The sequence below is a fragment of the Parasteatoda tepidariorum genome, chromosome 12 (assembly GCF_982258835.1).
Source record: "Parasteatoda tepidariorum strain Cologne lab strain chromosome 12, Ptep-v5.0, whole genome shotgun sequence".
NCBI classification, from domain to species: Eukaryota; Metazoa; Arthropoda; class Arachnida; order Araneae; family Theridiidae; genus Parasteatoda; species Parasteatoda tepidariorum.
Genome location: NC_141766.1, coordinates 15,974,566 through 15,994,763, shown reverse-complemented (window position 1 = coordinate 15,994,763; position 20,198 = coordinate 15,974,566). Strand labels below are relative to the sequence as shown.

The window sequence follows — 20,198 nt, the reverse complement described above, 5'->3', positions numbered from 1 at the left end:
TATGCCCTGAGCCACCGAACGAACCTTTTTCGTCTTGTGGGTGCAGTGTAATTAATTCAATAAAATATTTTTTTAAAGATGATTAACGCAAGACTTTTAACGATGCAAAAAGTACTAATATCAAAACAGTGACATTACATTAAATTCCTTTATCCAAAATTGCATGATTTGCATTATTAAAGTATCAACGCTGAACAGGCAGGTTTTTTTTCTCCTTAATAAGTTTTAAAATTTCTAACAATTTTAATAACTATTGATTTATACATTAAAACAAACTTGAAACAATCAAGTAAACGACAGTAAGCGTTTAAAAATGTTTGGCGAAAAATCTCTTTAAGAGGCGAAGAAATAAGGTATCTTTAACTCTTAACTTATCAATTAATATTGCACCACGTTATGAAACTTGCAAATTAGCGAGAGTTCTTCCGGTATTATTTGGCATAAAACCCCTGCCATTTGTTTTCAATAATTGTTTCTGAGAAACACACATATCTTTCTTCATTTCTTTTTTATTTTTTTGCCTGATTTTGATTTGAAATAATATGATGCTTCTGACAACAGTTTCCTTCTGGCTCAAAATCTTTCTTATAAGAAACAAAGTTTCATGAGTTTCTTGATCTTCCAGACGAAATGGTAATTGCAACGGAAGAGTTAATAATGAAACTTCATGGTTAAATGTCAAAACAATTGTTGACAAGCTTTTTAGTTAACCTAATGAATGCTATTTAAAAAACTGCGCAGAATTAGGAGTAATGATTTTGTCTACTCATTTCTATAAATATATTTATATTCCATTTGTAAAATTTGTTTACCGAAAAATAGTTTCATGCATGCGAGAATTTTTTATAATTGGTAATATTTTTTTTAATAATTTTATTTATAACGATCAAAGCAGTTTCTGAGTCCATTCAATGCTCTTAATAATCTTTAAAATATTTTATAGTAGTTGATCATTTAAAATAAAATCAGCAAGAATTTCAACGTTTATGCAACTACTTTAACATTTCGATAACAGACCGGTAGCGCAAATACGCTCGCGATGCAGGGGTTTGAGAGAGCATGCTCTAGAAAAAATAAAAATAAGAATAGAATAAAAATAATTTTTTATTTATAAGATATTTTTTTTAGTATATTTATTGTAAGATAGTAAGTTATTTTCTCATATTATTATTAAGATAAATTTCATTTCAACGTAATAAGTCAATAAGAGCATACAATGTTTCAATTTAGTACGTTTTCTAAATTCGGCCTTTTCATTGCAGCTACGATTTTCGTTATCTTAAATTAAAATTAATAATTATTAATAACTGAATCTCTCTTTGCAATACTATTTTTCTTTCTTTTTAAAATTTTAACTTCTTTGTTGTAGGTTTTAAGATAAGGCACGCCTAAATTTGTGTACGCCACTGTATCAAAAAAATATTATACCAATAGAAACATTTTCATTGAAAAATTTAACATTGGGTTGGCTTCATTAGGATGAAGTATATTCATATATTACAGGTTTGTCACGATCTAAAAAATTCTATTAAAGTATAGGCAGAATTAAGAAAAGTATAAATGTTTTAAATTATACGTATCGATCTTAAAAAAATCACTTTTAAAGAAATGTATGGTATAACAATTTTCGAAATTTTTTTATACTGAAGTGGAAGGTAGATATAAACATTTTTCAGAAGATTTGAAAAAACTTAGCAACCACTTTTTGATTTTTACCGATCATGGAAACCCTATATGAGTGTAAGTTTTCACTCATTAGGAGCTGATAGCAGAATTACCACGGGCGACTAATGAAATCCAAAATTGTATTAAAAGACATTAAAATGTGCAAATTTTTGTAGTACATTTTTTTCAGTTCGAAAGTGAATACATAATTTTTTTTCGGTTTAAATAATAATAATTTGAACCATGAATCCTAGTGGTAGTAACGATTGACTAATTAAGAAAATAAATAAAAATAAATTAATAAAAATAATTAAAAATAATAATTAAAAATAAATTGAGTTCTACCACTTTAATAAAAAAAATAATTTTCGCTGGCACTCTAACTATATGACTCAAACCTTTGACCTCTTCGAAAAAGCATAATTTATATAAAACCATATTTCCCTCAAAACATAACTTTCTAAGAATAAAAAAATAAGTCAATATCTATTTATCAGTTAATTAAAAACATTAACGAAAAAGCATAATTTATATAAAACTATATCTTGAATATTATCCTTTAAACATAACTTTCTAAGAATAAAAAAATAAGCCTATATCTATTTGTCAGTTAATTAAAAACATAATACAAACAATAAATCAAATGTATGACAATTTTTTTACATAAAACTTTCAGCACATCAATTTCCAGTTAAATAGATAATGTACTCAATCATATCAATATTAATGATGTATCTTAAAAAATGATCTCAAAACATTCAGGATGCTTCGAAACTTTTGCACGCCTTGAAAACTACTCCATCAAGTTTTTAACAGCTTCAACAACGAGATTCTATTTCTTCAAAGCCGATCTTTAAAACTATTTTATCTTGACAGTTCTTATATTTTTACTTTATTCAATCTACTTTTAAGAAGTGCGTAGAACTACTATTTAATCATGCCATCTTATTAAAAGCAAAGATATGTTAGTTTTAAGAAGTTTTTTTAGTGTTATTTTCAAGGTCGTAAGCTGTTGTCCGTCTTACACAGACTCCTTACCTGTATGTATCATGTTAATAGGAGTTCGGCCTTGGCCCAGGTTCTATTAAAAATACTCCACCCCATATATGGTCAGGTATACAAAGGTGAAAACATCTCTCGGGTGCAAGCAATTTATCACGCAGTGTGAAAGAGATATTTTCGCATATAAACTAGATTACCAATTTTTTTCGATCGAAACGGGCTTAGAGTCAAAATAAATCATGAAAATTCCAGAAGCTTTTTTATTGAATGATATTAATTATTACTTTTAGGTCGTTTGCATTTTAATTTTTATTATTGTTGTAAATTTATTCGGGGTTCTTATGGCCCGCAGCTGCCAACTTTAACGTTTTTTGTAGAAAACTTTCCCAGGGGTTTAAAACTTTATTCTTCCGCGTTTGAACGTTTTAAAGTACAGTCGGATCTCTATTTAACGAAGTCGTTAAATCCGTTAATAAGTTCGTTATAGGGAAAATTCGTTAAATCGAAAATAAACGTTTGAAATACTTAAACAACACGAAACAGGTCATAAACACTAGATATAATTAAAATAGCAATTGATACACCCTTATCTTTTAGACTAGTATCTACTATTTATTTTATAAATCTTAACCATAAAAGAAATCTGCATGGAAAGCAAGAATAGAGCAAAACATGTCCAGTGTTACACTATCATGCTACATACATTTTTAACTAAAAAAGCCAAATTTATGTAACAAATTATTGCTGCATTTATTATAAAAGTAATTTTAAACATACATTGCCATAAGCAATCTTAAGTTTAATTGCTGCTGATAAAATCCGTTAATTTTGTCGTTAATTTAAAAACTTTGTTAATTCAAAAGTTTTTCATTTAAAATGCAAGCAAAAAGGGATTTTACTGCTTTCTCTAAAAGTTAATTGGCTTCGATAATCAATTCAAAATCGTTTCCCCCATAAAATGCTTAAACAAGTTTGAAATGTTCTGAAATATTTTGGGAAATAGGGAAAGTGAATCTCAAAGATAAGTTCGTTAAATGGAAAATTCACCTAGCTATTTGGAAGTCATTTTACGAAGAAATTTCCAAAATATTCTTGGTTCTTTGAAAAAAATCGCAAAACATAGAAATTCGCAAAATGGAAGTTCGTTAAATCGAAGTCCAACTGATCCATACCTTTACACTACTACAGAATTTCCGTAGTTTCAGAAAATATTATTAGTTTGAGATAGCAAAGGTAATGAATTACAAATGTATAAATGCTGAAATTTATACATTTTATCCTTTTAAAAAAACGGTTCTTTTTTACAAAAAGAAAAGAGTTGTAGCACTAGTGTTTCAAAATTTTATGAAAATTAAACTTGTTTAAAAAGTTTTTGCTTTTGTTTATAATTTGATGCATTTGTTCGAGTATTCATGAGATATAAAAGTTTTATAACATTTTAATTCAAATATTTAATGTCACATCAAGTTTAACAAATTTATTTATTTAATTTTATGCACCTTGTTTCTGAGATGCAACTTGTACATTATTACGCACTTTGTTTCCCCTTTTCAAAGGATTTCTTGAAATATATTATTCCGTAATTTGCCAAAATTCACGAAAGTCATTTAAAAAATAGTTTTGATTAGGGGATATTGTGCACATTTTTCCACCTTTTGAAAGAAATAATTTTTTTCTTTTAACTTAACTTAAACTTACAGAACTTAAAACACAACTTTAATTAAACTTACACAACTTAAAACACAACCTTTATTAAACTTGCACAACACAACTTAATTATACATATATTTTATTAAAATATTGGGCTGTTCGAAAAGTACTTTTTATTATGAAAAATTAAGGATGATTTTCTTAAAATGAATAAATATTTTATTTAATTTTATACTGCTCATTCTGGTACTTTCTAGCAGTAGTATGATTCCACGATCATAAAATTTTTGCTGTAAAAAGTTAATTTTTAACATCCTCATTGGTTTTTAATACCCAAAAAATTCTTTAAAGGGTGACTTTAAATGTTTCCAAAGGAGAAGGATAACTAGACGTATTTCATGCTTTCTACAAAATATTTTATAAATTGGTAGAAAAACAATAATTTAGTAAATATTAGCTAATCTTGCCAATTTTTAAAATCTTCGTTGGTTTTTACTACCCTAAAAATTCTTTAAAGGCCGACTTTAAATGTTTCCAGGGGACGTAACTAGACGTATTTCATGCGTTTTACAAAATACTTTATAAATTGGTAGAAAAACAATAATTTAGTGAATATTAGTTAATCTTGCCAATTTTTTGCAATAAATGTCAATCTTAATGGTTCCTGGGGTGAATTCAAATATGCTAATTAATAAGTGCTAACTATTAATTCAGTTACGCAGTCAGACACAAAAACGTATTTTCTCCGAATAAATATATATATTTTTGCATATTTGGATTCCTGACCCTCAAAATAAGGGGAGGGGTCGTCAAAATTTCGAAAAATTGAATCATAAATTGAGGGGGACACTCAAATTCTGAGACTAGATATATTTATTTTGTAAATACTGGGAGTATTGATCAATAAAAAGCTATACACTTTATGTATACAAAATAAAGTGGATACAAAAATTATACCTTAGTTTCTTAATTTTACCACCACTGTTTAATTTTTTAAGGACTGTGCAAACCTTGATTACAGATAACATTGGGGCTCTTTTTTTTCTGTTCTCTGCTGTATGAGATTTTTTGACATATCTTCGATGCTTTCTCATTACTGATTTCAAATCTGAAATCGGTTTCTCTCGACAAGTTACAATTTTTATGCAATTTAATAATATACCTGTAGTCCGAACCAGGATTTTTCTTAAATTTACTCGAATGACTACTAAGTGTCCCCACTTCTCAGGTATATAGGGCGTGGTAGAAAGAATGGGATAATACATTTCATTTTATGATGCGGTAGGGTAAAGTCTTATATGTGTTTGGGGGTGCCGGGATAGCAGATCACTGGAGGTTGCTGTGACCTCCTAAACTTTCACTATTTGGTAAATTTTGCTTGACCATTCGACATATTTAAGAAAATTTATTTTCCCTTATTTATTTAAAAAACACAAATTAAATTATGTGTTTCTGGACAACGTACCTTACTTTCTTTAAATTTCTAATTTTTATGCAGTAATTAAATTGTAAAGTTCCGAGTATTGGAGAGCAATAAATACATGAGAATAATAATAACGTTTAAAGAAATATCAAGACACAAAAATTGGGGTATCAAATAAAAGTAAGAAGAAAAGAATGAGAAGTTCACTCGAAAATAGTTTTTCGGGGGCTAGTGAGCGTAAGCGAGCAAGCAGCGGAGTGATTTATAAAATCTATCAAGTGATTATAACCCACACACATCTAGTGATTAAAAAAGAAAACATTAAGAACTTAGCTCCGGTAGAAATTATATACGAGTCCATTAAATTGATGAGAGGCTCTTATGAAAGCCCTTTTGATATTATGAGGCAAAAATTAATTCTTAACTCCGAATTATTAATTGTAATTTTAAAAACAATAATTTTTATTTCATCTGTTTATAGGATGGCTTTATTTATTGATATTATTAATTATGTCTTTTCACTGGAAAAATTAAGCATAAAGTCGTGTCTAATATATCCGTATCTACCTTATTATTGCTCATTTTTTAAATACAGCAAATAAATATATTTTAAATAAGTTCAGCAAACTTTTGATTTGAAATTAATTTTTTTCCCTATCTTTCTTTTTTTTTTAAACTTTTAACTTAGGAAAATATATTTTCATTTTGAAGCATGATTCTCTTTCTACCTATTTCATTTCTATCCGAGGAGATTACTAAATTATCTAATTCATATGATAGTGAGAAATAATATCCTCATCTTAAATCGATTTATTTAAACAAATAGGTCATTATTTATTTATCATAATAGACATTCTTGCTCTTAGTGTGTTTTCAGGGAGGATGTGGAAGTAGCTGATGGTGGCAATATGATCACCATTGCGCACAGGCAGCCTTTACTTCCTATACAAACTGGTACCAATCGATCTGAAGCTGGTTGAACTTCAAGCTGCCTCTGGGAATCGAACCCCAGTTCTTTATGACAGTTCAATACCTTACCTATTGAATAATCGCGGCTCATTGATTAAAATAATTAAGTATAAAGTCATTAAATGAGTAATTGGTGGGAATAATAACATAGTTAAAATATTAGCAATAAAATACTTTTTTTCATTAAAACTGAAAATTACATATTAATAATTTGGTTATTATTATTGATAAAAACTTATTAGTGACTTAATAATCGATATTTTATTCTGAAAAATGGGAATTTCCACCCTCCAAAAATATAAGTTCGAGGCACTCCTGTATGCTTTGCTATTATTATTTTACTATGGTTTAAGAAAAAAAAATGACTAACTTTCCTGCCAAGCGGCAGAAATGGGTTGAAAAAATAGTAAATATCAAAAATTAAAAGAAATATAAACAACATCTCCAAATGCTTTTATATTAAGCTTCATCTAGGTTATTTTATTATGTCATTCAATGTGAGAAATTTCCTCATTTTTGGTTCTCTATAGAAAAAAAATGTGGTCAAGGGTGCGCAAATTAAAGAGTTGCCCTTGTCATTTCTTGATACCTTTTTTGGCTCACTCAAACCAAGGGTCATCCTTTCTAAGGTGCCAAGGTGAGAATTGAAGATCTTAGAAAATATTCAGTATCTATCTTGTCAAGAGCAACTGACCGCGATTTCTCTACTCCTTTATGCATTATCTAAGAATTTATGGAATTAAAACAGACAAAGGTTATTCAGTTTTTTGAACTTAGAAGTTAGTCCTTGAAAGGTTGTGAACACTATTCTTCAATATGGGCATAAATGATTCATTAAGAAGGTGATGTATTTCGTGTTTCAAAACCTTGCATGTGTGAAATTGTGAAGAAAAAAATGATGGATGCATTTCAATACATTGTTAATTTCGAAAGTGTATTTTTCCTTCATTAATCTACTTTATAATGAAGGAAACAATTAGATGGTAAGGAATAAATATGAAGAACTATCACAAATAAGGGATTTCTTTTAATTTAAGAAGGCTACCTGGCTTCTGTTAAAACAAGTACAGCTCAAGAATTCTACTTGCATAAAAATTAAAAAATAATTTTTCAAAACTATAAGTAAAGTTACAACCACTGTAAAAATGTTCGGAAGCTGTTTGTTCGTTCAGGGAGATGCAAAGCATCTCTTTTAAATAACTCCATCTGAGCCTTTTAAAAAGATGTTTATTTTTTACAAAAGTTATAGTACTTTCATTCTTAGGATTTATTTTCCATCGCTTAATCTACCATAATATATAAATATTTATATTTGGATCCCAATGCTTCCTAAGTGGTAGATTATTGAAAAAACCCATGGACAAAAAAAATTTTTTTTTTATTTGTAGCAAAAGTGGTGTAGATGTTTAAGCTACCAAGATAATTTTAACGTTCCAGAGCAGCAAAAATCGATTCTAGTCAGGCAGGATCACCTTAGACGTACAGTTTGTCTAAAGAAAGAACTCCTCTAGGCATTCGTTTGGAGCCGTGGTGGTGACTATGGTAACGTGGTATAACTATTTCAAGTAGAGGTGTGGGGTCTTTGTTTAGGACAGGTTTTGGCTCCGGTTGGCGAAAGGAAAGGAAACTTCTCTTTTCAGCTAGCCCTAGAGTGAAAAAAGCTACCCTCCCTGAAAAGCGCCTTTCTTGTTTCCACAGCAGCAGACAGCCTCAGACTTTGTGGAGGGGGCAGTTCATACAGTAGACAAACTATACTTTAGCTTATTGTAGTTCAAAAGCTTGTGTTGAATTAGTGGTGCTCAGTAAAGGGTTAAAAGAAATATATATGAGTGCAAATATTGCTTGTGGAATAATTTTTCAATTCTCAAACGAGTGCGAAATTTACACATTTTTCTCTTGGCTACCACTCATTAATTTTTTTAGGCTCGTAGAAACCCTCAAGAATAGCAACGAATTTAATTTATATTTAAAATAGTAACAAAATTATTGCTTTCTTCTTGATTCTTAGTTTTATAAATTTAGTTTGAAGTGATTTAAAATACCACGATATTAATTAAACATATGTATAAGTGCATATTAATATTTAAGTCTCCATACCACTTAATCCTCGGGAAAATAATGATTCAATCTCGATTTCAACCTGTTATCCCAAATGAATTGTATTTGCACGGATTTTTATCGGCCCAAATAGTTCGAGGCTCAAGAAAGGATACTATTTTTTATTACTTAAAAAAAAATAACGGAAATAATTATATTTCAAATGATTAAAAAAAAATTATGGCTCAATAATGGTTTAAATGTTGAAAAAAAAATGTTTTAATCTCAATGGCTCAAATTATAATTGAACAGAAAAATGAGCTTGCAGAAAAATGAGCTTGCGATGATTTTATCGCGAATTATTTCATTCGTGATGATATATCGCGAATTAAATAATTTCATAGTATTAGAGAATTTTGCAAAAACCTCATCAGGATTACAGAGCATCGTTTTCGACTATGTGTTCCGGCGAAAAACGTACGATTTTTTATATAAATGTCACTAATATGTTTATTAATAATTACCAGCTATTGTTAATAATAAACAAGATTTTTAGTAAATGTCTTGCAACTATGCACATGAATCACACTAAGTGGTTATTATTAATAATAATAATTGCCTTTGAAGCTTGGTAAGTGTAATTAATTAAGCATAATCTGTTGAAACTTCAACTCAAACCTAATTTTTTGATGTGCTGTAATAATTAATCTTGTAGAGTTAAAAGAACTACGCAAAATGCGGAATTTTACTTAATTTTAAATTTAAAATAATAGCTTTAAAAATTCAATCTTATCATCATTTCTATTGATGATGGATAATTTTTTAAGTCTTGAGCTCTTAAATTTAAATACCGCTAAAAAATATAAATGAAAATATAAGCGTATAGAAAACGGCTGTTATTGGCAATCGAATTAGACAAAGTTGCCATTGCCTGGTTTACCTTACACCATACCTGCCAACTTTTAATCTTTTCCATTATAATTTTTCCCAGTGGTATTAAAATGGAATTAAAACTTCAATTTTAAGCAAATAAATACGTTGTATTTGAGAAAACTTAGGTTGACAAACATGATAGTAACGCATATTTATATATGTGCTTAATTTTTGTAAGAATAGTGGTGATCAAAATCATTTAAAAATTAAATTTATAGAAGAAAAAATAGTATATATTTACTACCGCTTTAAATATGAAAATAAAATCTTCCGGAAAATCCGGAAGAGTTGGCAGGTATGCCTTACACCATACCTGCCAACTTTTAATCCCTTCCATTATTATTTTTCCCAGTGGTATTAAAATGGAATTAAAACTTCAATTTTAAGCAAACAAATACGTTGTATTTGAGAAAACTTAAGTTGACAACCATGACAGTAACGCATATTAGTATATGTGCTTAATTTTTGTAAGAATAGTGGTGATCAATATCATGTGAAAATTAAGATTATAAAAGAAAAAATAGTATATAATTACTACCACTTTAAATATGAAAATAAAATCTTCCTGAAAATCCGGAAGAGTTGGCAGGTATGCCTTACACTGATGCTTTGTAATGTTAAGTGATACTGCCCGTTATATCCCTGCACAGATGTTTTTATTTTCTTTCTAAAGTAAAGGGCCACTACCCGATATACTTTGACACGATATGTCCTACACTGATGCTTTTTTTAGGTTTAAAAAGAGTGTTTTTAGGTTTTAGCTTTAAAAAGAAAAAAAAACTAAAAATAATCGTAAAGAATTAAAACCATCTAGCACAATTATTCATATAACTTATGATCTGCGTTCACAAGGGGCGAATATCCGCATCGAAAGTGACAAAAAAACTGACATTGTCTAGCTAGTTGCAAGGAAAATTACCATTAGTATTCGAAACTCTAACTAAATGCGTTGAAAATTATTACGCTAACCAAATTTCATATGTAATTATAAATAATAATCAGTAAATGTAATAAAATCTGATAGATTATTCACTTTAACCGCATTTTATCATTCAAGTTGAATAGCATGGTGAAGATAATGTTCCAAAGATCGTTTGAAAGTTTCGAAGAACTCTTTCAAAGATGACAAATGGACAGATGTTGAGTTCTTAAAATCGTCTGTGGCAAAGAAGAAATCTCTGGTAAAACTTCCTGCTCGAGACACTCCTTAAAAAGATGGGGGGGGGGGGGAAAGACATTCTATACAAAATCTTGGAAATATGATTCCTCAACCGCAGTTATTATTTCGGAACAATTTAAAATCTTCAGAAACATCCAAAGATTTAATTGATTACTGATCAAATAACTTTATGTAAATATGCGCAATATTATAGATATAATTAAATGAAATTTTCTTAACCATAATTCCAATTTATCTTTTTATTTATTTATTTTTAATAACTTGAGGATAAAAATCTTAGAAATATATATAAAAAAGCAAAGCAAATAAAAAAAAATAATGCAAATAAATACAAAAAAAAAAAACGCATTTCATTTTATTTTACAACCATCGTTGAACAGCCGACACAATTTTTTTGGGTTTACGACTACTAATGTTCATCCCCGTAGCCTAGTAATTTTAAACCCAATCCAGAAGACAAGGGAACTCCTGGAGAAATTTTGTCTTCGTGGAGAACTTTTTAACACAAACTTATTAAAAAAAATCGCGAAAATAAGTAAATGAAAAGCACACACACAAAAATATATGTATTATCCCGTCGTTGCAACAACCTTCAGTGCAGTCGCAACTCATAAAGAGGTGAAATATGTGTGAGTTACGTTGATTTTTAATTTGTAATAATCTGCGCCGAAGTATAATCGATTGAAGGAAATCAACTTAACTCCTAATTTATTTAAAACTATTTATGAGTAAACAGATAAAAAAATTTTCACAATATTATTAATGTAATATCAAGGTAGGTGTATTACAAATTTGAATCGATAATATTGAAATAGCAAGAAAAATAGCTATTAAGTCATTTTTCTCAAAATCTTTCTTGAAGCACTTACGTTTTTTTTTTTTTCAATTCACGGCAGTGTTGCGAAATACCTTCATAAAAAAAAATTATTATTAGTGGGTATTTAAATAAATTTAGTAATCACCCCTTCAGTTTTAAAATATCGTTGTTAGATTAAAATGCTGATATTATCACTATCTAGTTTTATCAATTTGTGTTAGGAAAAAAGTACCACTAATTTGTTGAGAATACGGAAACACGTAAAAGAGAGTGAGTAATATTTTACATGTTTCCTTATTCTCAACAACAATAATTTACCAAATCTTTCTTTAAAAGCGACCGTTGTCTCTAATTCAAATTTTGAACCATAAAAATACATTAATTATTTTTATTTAAAATACACAACCCAAAAATCAACACAGGCAAAATTTTCGTAATTTATCATTTTAAGCATTATCATCTAATTATCACTGCTGATGAGAAAATTATACCAACTGCAAGAAGCCGATCCCAAATATTTGCATTGACTTAATGTGCTGTCTTTACAGCTAAGATAGTAAAACAGTTGTATACGAAGAAAATATTTTACTTTAGAAGGTCATTCTTTCTTTTCTAGATAAAAATTATGTTAGGACCTTTATGTGTGGTTCTTACACCACAAATATTCAGCTGTGTTGATTAGATTTTGTCTCAATCAATCAAACTTTTTTTACGTCAATTTCGATTTCTCGCTTCCAACTTTAATAATTATAGTATTATTTTCTCTCCCATTATCAAATGTTTTGAAAATTGTGTGATTTTAAAATACAATAGCTTTGACCTTGATATAAGAAACTCCTACTGGAAGGAAAATCTAAATGCACTTTTTTATAGTAAAAAGTTTCTTAAAGGCTTCTTAAAAAGTTACAGAATAATCCGGAGAATTAAAAATCTATTTTAAGAAATGTGACCCTTTGGGCAACTCCCATTTGTAATAATGAGAGAAGCAAAGTGTAGCTGATAAAATTAATTTTATTCTACATAAATGCATAAAAATTACTTGATTTTAGCGCAATATTTAATATTATTAAAGCGAAAAAACGTTCCATGAATTGACGTTTTAACGGTTAACGCAACAGTAGGTTTGTAGCTAAAAAAGGACAGCGCTTCCATTAATTCCCAACCAAAAAAGTAATCTATATTTAAAAATTCTTTCATGAAAATAGCAGTACTTTAGTTGCTCAACAAATACAGCAGCTCTCCAAGAACCATCAAAAAGAGATGATATAAGTGATAATTGTTATTCATCAAAATTAATGAATTTTAGGTTGAGCCAAGTGGATATTTCTTTTCGATCACTTCAAGAAGTGCCTTGATTAATTCTCTTGATTAAATTTAACTATAGAACTACCCTGTTCATGCAAAATCCCTTAAAATTATCATAGTGATTGCATGTTTGTAAAAAGTTAACATTCTTGATCGTTTCATTAATTCGAAAACGAACCGTGATAGCTAAGAAAATAGAGCATTCGTCTTTCAATGAGGTAAACCAGGTTCGAATCCCAGCGATGGCTGGTCGATACGAATTCCGCATCCGGCGTTCACCGACCACCGCAAAATATCCACATGGTAGGCGGATCATGGGTTAGAGTCCCCTTGCTGCCAGGCTAACCTTGGGAGTTTTTCGTGATTTTCTTCACCACGTAACGCACATGTGGGTTAGTTTCATCCTTTTTGAATTTATAATCACCCGTGGCATCCCTGTGATGTAGGAAATTTCCCCAAAAAGCGTAAAAAGTTGGCAAGCCTGATCTTAATAATCAAGAAGTGTATATATACCAACTTATTTTAATGATACCAAATTATGGATTTGATTCTGAAATCGGACAGCGTTAATATTTTTGTACCCGATCAGTAGCTAATTAAATAAAATATTTACTTAATTTAAGCACAATTCTTCGAGCACTTTTTTTTTACATAAACGCTCTTCTTCTTGCAGCAAAATGTAAGTTCGGTTAAATCTCAAAAAATGTTCTTACCACCTACTGCTGAAAATCGAATAACTCAGGGAAATTACGTTTATTTACTGGATAGCTTTATGGCACATTAAAACCTTTTCGTCATACCTTACGTCATGAGGCAAGTTTTATTCCGTAATAGTGCCTACACTGAGCGTTTGCAGAAAACTAATGATTTACATGATCAAAAATATGAAAAAAATAAGTGGATGAACCGCCTACCAATTTACACCTACACAAATCTAAATAGATAAAGAACTGTACATTTAAAAGCAGCAAAAGCTTACATATTTTTATGTCTGCTCTTAAATCATACAGAAAATCAAAATGTATATCAATTTGTTTTAATATTCTTTCACAAATTGGGAACTTTATCGTCTAGCGTTGTTTCTAAACAATACGGTTTTAATCCCTTTATAAATCTGGCACTTTCTAATCTAGCATCGTACACAAGAACGAAATGTAAATCAATTTGTTTCAATATTCCTTTACAAATTGGGAAATTTATCGTTTAACGTTTCTTCTAAACGATACGACTTTAATCCCTTTATAAATCTAGCACTTTCTAATTTAGCATCGTACACAAAAACGAAATGTGCGTCAATTTTTTTTTATTCTCTCACAAATTGGGAAATTTATCGTCTGGCGGTGTTTCTAAGTAATACGACTTAAATCCCTTTATAAATATAGCACTTTCTAATCTAGCATCGTACACAAAACGAAATGTATATCAATTTGTTTTAATATTCTTTCACAAATTGGGAAGTTTATCGTCCAGCGTTGCTTCTAAACAATATGGCTTTATAAATCTAGCACCCTTAATAAATCTAACACTTTCTAATCTATCATCATACACAAGAACGAAATGTAAATCAATTTGTTTTAACATTCTTTCACAAAGTGGGAAATTTACAGTTTAACGTTGCTTCTAAACGATACGACTTTAATCCCTTTATAAATCTAGCACTTTCTAATCTAACATCGTCCACAAAAACGAAATGTATATCAATTTATTTTTCTTATTATTCTCTCACAAATTAGGAAATTTATCGTCTGGTGGTGTTTCTAAGCAATACAACTTTAATTCCTTTATAAATCTAGCACTTTCTAATCTAGCATCGTACACAAAACGAAATGTATATCAATTTGTTTTGATATTCTTTCACAAAGTGGGCAGCAATTTATCGTCTAGCGTTGTTTCTAAATAATACGACTTTGATCCCTTTATAAATCTAGCACTTTCTGATCTAGCATCGTTTCCAAGCAGCATAAGACATTTTTTTAACTTATAACTAATCACTTTCTAATTTAGCGTTGTTTCTAAGCGACACAATTCTGATTTTAAAAAAGACGTATTTTTAAAAAATTTTTTTTAACTGATCGCAAACATTATCTTCGCTTTCTAATCTAGCAATTCAATCAATTCAAATAAAAAAAATAAAAACTTTGATCCCTTTATGAATTAAAAAAAAATTCGACTTTGAACTTTTTACTAATCACAAACTGAGATCTTTCTATTATAGAGATGTTTCTAAGCAACACACGCGACTTTGATCCTTTTATGATTTGAGGAAGATGTCTTTTTAGTTAGCAAAAACTGGGCACTTTCTTACCTAGCGTCGTTTCTAAGCAACACAACTTTGACGCCTTTGTGATTTGAAGAATTGTTTACAAAATAGAGCAATAATCTCTCAAAGAAAGTAATAATCGGTTTTAATGTTTTTTTCTAATAACGTTACATATTAGCATTCGTTAAAACTGTCTAATCGGCAAATATTTAATTATTTCAGAAAAATACAAAACAAATATGTGGCAATTTTATTCCTTTATATTTATTTATTTCATCAGTAATATTTCATGTTCTATTATAAATGTAATACTGATCACTGGTCAAGTGGTTACTGTACTGAACTACGGGGCCAGTGGTGCTGGTTCGAATCCCATAGTCGGCATGGATGTAACTTTTACTCTCTCTTATTGTTCTATGTCCTTTCTTCTATGTAATGGTGTGAATATAACCTGCCCTATATACAGGTTTGTGGTTGTATGACATGGGCGATGCTACTCCATAAATAAATAAATAAATTATAAATGTAATGGTCTCCTTCATTGTGGTATTCCAACGGTTCATTTCATGAAAGCGAATGAAGAACGGATAAAACTGTCTATTCTTGACTAAAAGATACATATTAAATCGCAGATAAAGAACAATCATTTGTTTTAAAAAGAATTATTCAGCACCAAAAGCTGCGATCTAATCTGATCAATGTGACATCAATACAAATTTACACCCTGACGCGGAACCAGTCCCTATTTATCAACCACAAGTCGATTAGAATGTCTTGCAAACTACAGCAAGTGGAGTTTCTTGAATTTATTACTTCGATCACGTTAGTAATTTTAAAGGCAATAAAGATTCTAAGACGATAGTTATCTTTGTGTTTGATGGCTATATCGACGAGAAAGCTTTAAATGAAGAGGTTTAGTTATTGTTCTAAATAGATTTTTTAATTTTGTTAACATGTCTGTAACAAAAACATAATGTTGAAAAGAAAATACATTAAAAATGGCTATTTGAAGAGCTTAGAAAATGTACACAAAGGAAATATAACTGAAGATGGAAAACGGTTCGTGTCGATGAAAGCTGATTCTGAGAAAAGCGAATTTTAAGATTTTAGTATTTCCAGGAGCCAGCAGTCGATTGAAATCGTAAAAATAAAAATTTACACTACCGCCACAAGCATTTTTTTACATTCCCTAAAAATTTTAGAACAAAATTTACAATTTTGGATGTTGAATAAACAAAATTTGAAAATCGGGTTGAAGAGGAATAGTTTTTTCTTTAAATTCCTCCCCAATCAATATCTCTTCAAGGTCGTCTTAAACATTATATGTATTATAATCCGTTCTTTTGTTGTCGACAGGAATGTTTTTGTCTTCCATCTCAGCTCACCTTCATTGTGTAATAACTCTCGAGGAAAACCTATTTTCCACGCTATTGATTTGGTGAAATATAGTAATTCTTAAATTGCTGCAAAGATGGCTTTGTAATCATCATTCTTGTGAAAAATGAAAACACTTTCGATTTGATCTGCAACTGTTGAACTACAAACTGTTTTTTTTTTTAAATTATAGAACTATTTATCTAGCAATCAAAACCTTTTCCTGGATAGCTATATCAATCGCTTTACAGGTAAGCAAACTTGCTCCGCTTTGTAGAAAGTATTTTCTAGTAGTAACAAAATTTAAGCTATTTTTAATTCAGTATTCTCCATTTTAAGTAATTTTTTTACCACTACATATCAAAACTTCCAAGTATCATATGAAAGGCAACTTTAACGCAGTTATTCTCGTAGTGACACTTAAAATAGCAGGCGTAATTATCCTTATTCTATAATTTTTACAATTTAATTCGCTACTAGGCTGGAACTTAGTCTTAACTTTTTAAAACCATCTAATTCTTCCCATATTCAGCGAAACATAAATGATGTAAAATCATATAAAGGTTGAGAAACAAATATTTTCTTCAAATCTAAAATAAAATCTATCAGAAGTGTGGTTTCAAAGATGATCTAAAATATTTTACGAATCTTTTAGAAACAGAAATTCTTTCGATGAAAATAAAATAAAATACAGAACCATAATGTAGTATAACATTGTGCCAAGTTTAAACACGATATTGTGGTACATTTAAATAGATTTTTGCTGACATAGTAGTATGATTCAAGATACCATCATTATTATAGCTCAACGATTTTGAAATACCGATATTTAACTATTTATTTCTTGCACGATACTTACCTTTGTCCATAACATGCACCGAATTATTGAAACCATAATAAAAAAATGCACTTACTTCAGTTTCCACATTAGATGGTTAATCTAATGATTTCGTAAACAGGGTTCCTACAGTATTAAAAAAATAAAAAGTGGTGGCATATATGCGAATACTATTCAGCATGTTCATAATCCCCATGATATTTTAAAATTCCACGTGCATATGCAGCATCAGAGATGAAAAAAGTTCATCTTTGTATGTAGTAGTAGTACTTTATTTACGTCGCACTAGAGCTGCACAGTGGGCTGTTGGCGACGGTCTGGGAGACATCCCTGAGGATAATCCGAAGACATGCTATCATAATTTTAATCCTCTGTAGAATGGGATGGCTCCCTGCTTTTGGGAGCTTATAGTAGAATAGTTCAGCCAGTACCGTGGTCCCTTTACAGAATGATCCAAGTGGTCACCCACACTTTCACTGATCGCAACCAGTGATGCCTGACTTCGGTGATCTACTGGAAGCTTATGATCAGTCCACGGTAGGCAGATTTTTTTTTAGTCCACCAGAAATATCATAATCAAAACTAATGAATGATCATTGAGTTCAAATTCTATTGTCAAAATTCTATTATTAGGATGATCATGAACATATTATTTACAACCAATTAAATTATTATCGTGGGCTTTGTTTTAGTGTACGATTACCTAGTTCAGTTAAGTTAGTTACTTTTCCCACTATAACATGTAAATAATTCAAACAAAAATTCTGGTGAGCGTCTTAAAATGCTGTCAAAAGTAACAGAAATTTAACTCTCTACAACTTTAAAATATCTCTACAACTGTGAAGTAACATCATAATTTACTCTCGAATTGTTGCTATGTAGAAGAAATCCAGTAATTGAAAGTTCTAATTTAGTCTCTTAACGGTTAAAAGGAAATACCTTTTGAATGCAACTATGCGCAGTTATACTTTTGCCCATTTTTGAGCGTTTGTACGCAAACGCATAGTTTGAAAATGCTAGAATATAGTCCGATAGCCTAAGAAGTCTAATACCTCTAAGAGTAATGAAAGTTCCACCGTAATTTTAGAGATTCCAAAATAATTTGCATGAATCAAATTTATAAAATTAAAAATACAATTGTGTATCTTTGTGTATCTAAAAGATGAGTCGTCATGTCATTATAAACATACGCCTTTTGAAAAATATTTCCAAATAAGGCAAAGACAAATGCGATAAAGTAAGTTATAAACTAAAAAAAACGCTTCGTATAAACTTTATAAAAAATAATAAGTAAAAAAATAACAAATATTTTCTAATGAGTTGAATTTAGTTGTTGAAATAAAAACAACATTTAAAAGATTTTCATCATGTTTGGTGTCTTTATAGTGAATTTTTTTATCTCATGTACTAAATATAAGTGTTCTTACTCTTAAATATAGTTTATAAATAAAAACAGAGGTTGCAAGCATAGCGTATGTCATAAACAATACTTGTTTAACTTTCTTATTATTGATAATATAACCTGCGTTGCGCATACGTGCCAACTTGTACGGTCGCTGAAAAAGATTTAACAAAAAGGTAGTAAAACAACAATTAAAGTTGGAAATATTTTCTACAAATAAAACTAATTAAACTTTTAGGAACCAAGTAAGGTCACAAGCATCTACATATTTTTTAATGAATAATTTATCGTGATAGGTTGAAATTATTTTTTTGAAACTTTTTTTTTCCAATGCCCACCTGTGTTAACATTTCGTCAACTCAGGCATTTACAGGGCAGATTTGTTGGCCTCTCTTTCAGGGCACCATATTAGGTGGGCCAACGTTGCTCCCACAGTAAGGACAGATAGTACAGAGAAGGAAAGAATATCCATGTCTTGCCTAGGATTCGAACCCAGAACCTTTCTGATGCAAGGGAAGTTCCCTAACCCCTACACAGGCCAGTCGGTTTTTTTTAACCTTTAAACTGAAGATTTAATGCTGATACCAAGAAAAAATTTTCTCAACAGCCGTACAAGTTGGCAGCTATGGTTATGTTATATTTTATAGTTGATTTTAATATAGTTTTGTATCTTAAGTTTTGCACAATAATTGTATTGATACTTCAATATAGCTACGAACTTGTACGTCTTTGGAAAAAATTTACGAAGATGTAATAAAACAGCAATTAAAATACCAAGAATTTGTTAAAAATTAAATACTTTGCTAACACTTAAAATAATTACTGCCTAACTCGCTATCAAACATTTGAGGTTCTTGCGAAATATCTTCTCTCCGGGTAATAAACTAGAGCAGAAGTTTTTAAAACAAGAGGAACTTCTGATTAAATTTTATCAGGTTTTAAAACATAGACAATTTGTATATTTCATTCAATTATGCAGGACTCCCACATTCTAGAAATTTCTTTAAAGTGATAGCAAAAGTGAGATAAATCTAGATGTTTTAAGATAAAAAATTTTAAATTTATACTAAATGTATATGAAAGAGAAAAAATACCTTGTGGATAAATTCGTACTTCTCAAAAGAAAGCTAAATTTAAGCACTTTTCTAAACTATTGAAAAATCTTAACTACCACTTATTTATCCAGGTCGTGGGAACCCTAATTATGTATACGTAGTGGTGGAATTTTTTTTTTCAATGGCAGAGACAAAATGCAACAAAAAGTAGCAAGAAACATGATCCTCAACACCAATTTTCTATAAAATTTCTAACTAATAAATTATTTTCTTAATCTTTCGAAACAA

The 20,198-nt window shown here is 29.6% G+C and overlaps 1 protein-coding gene across 1 annotated transcript in view; it reads right to left on the bottom strand.

Moving 5' to 3' along the window:
* The window catches only part of LOC107438137 (uncharacterized), a 130,017-nt gene that overhangs the window by 84,254 nt on the left and 25,565 nt on the right, over positions 1-20,198 (bottom strand). The window lies entirely within an intron of this gene.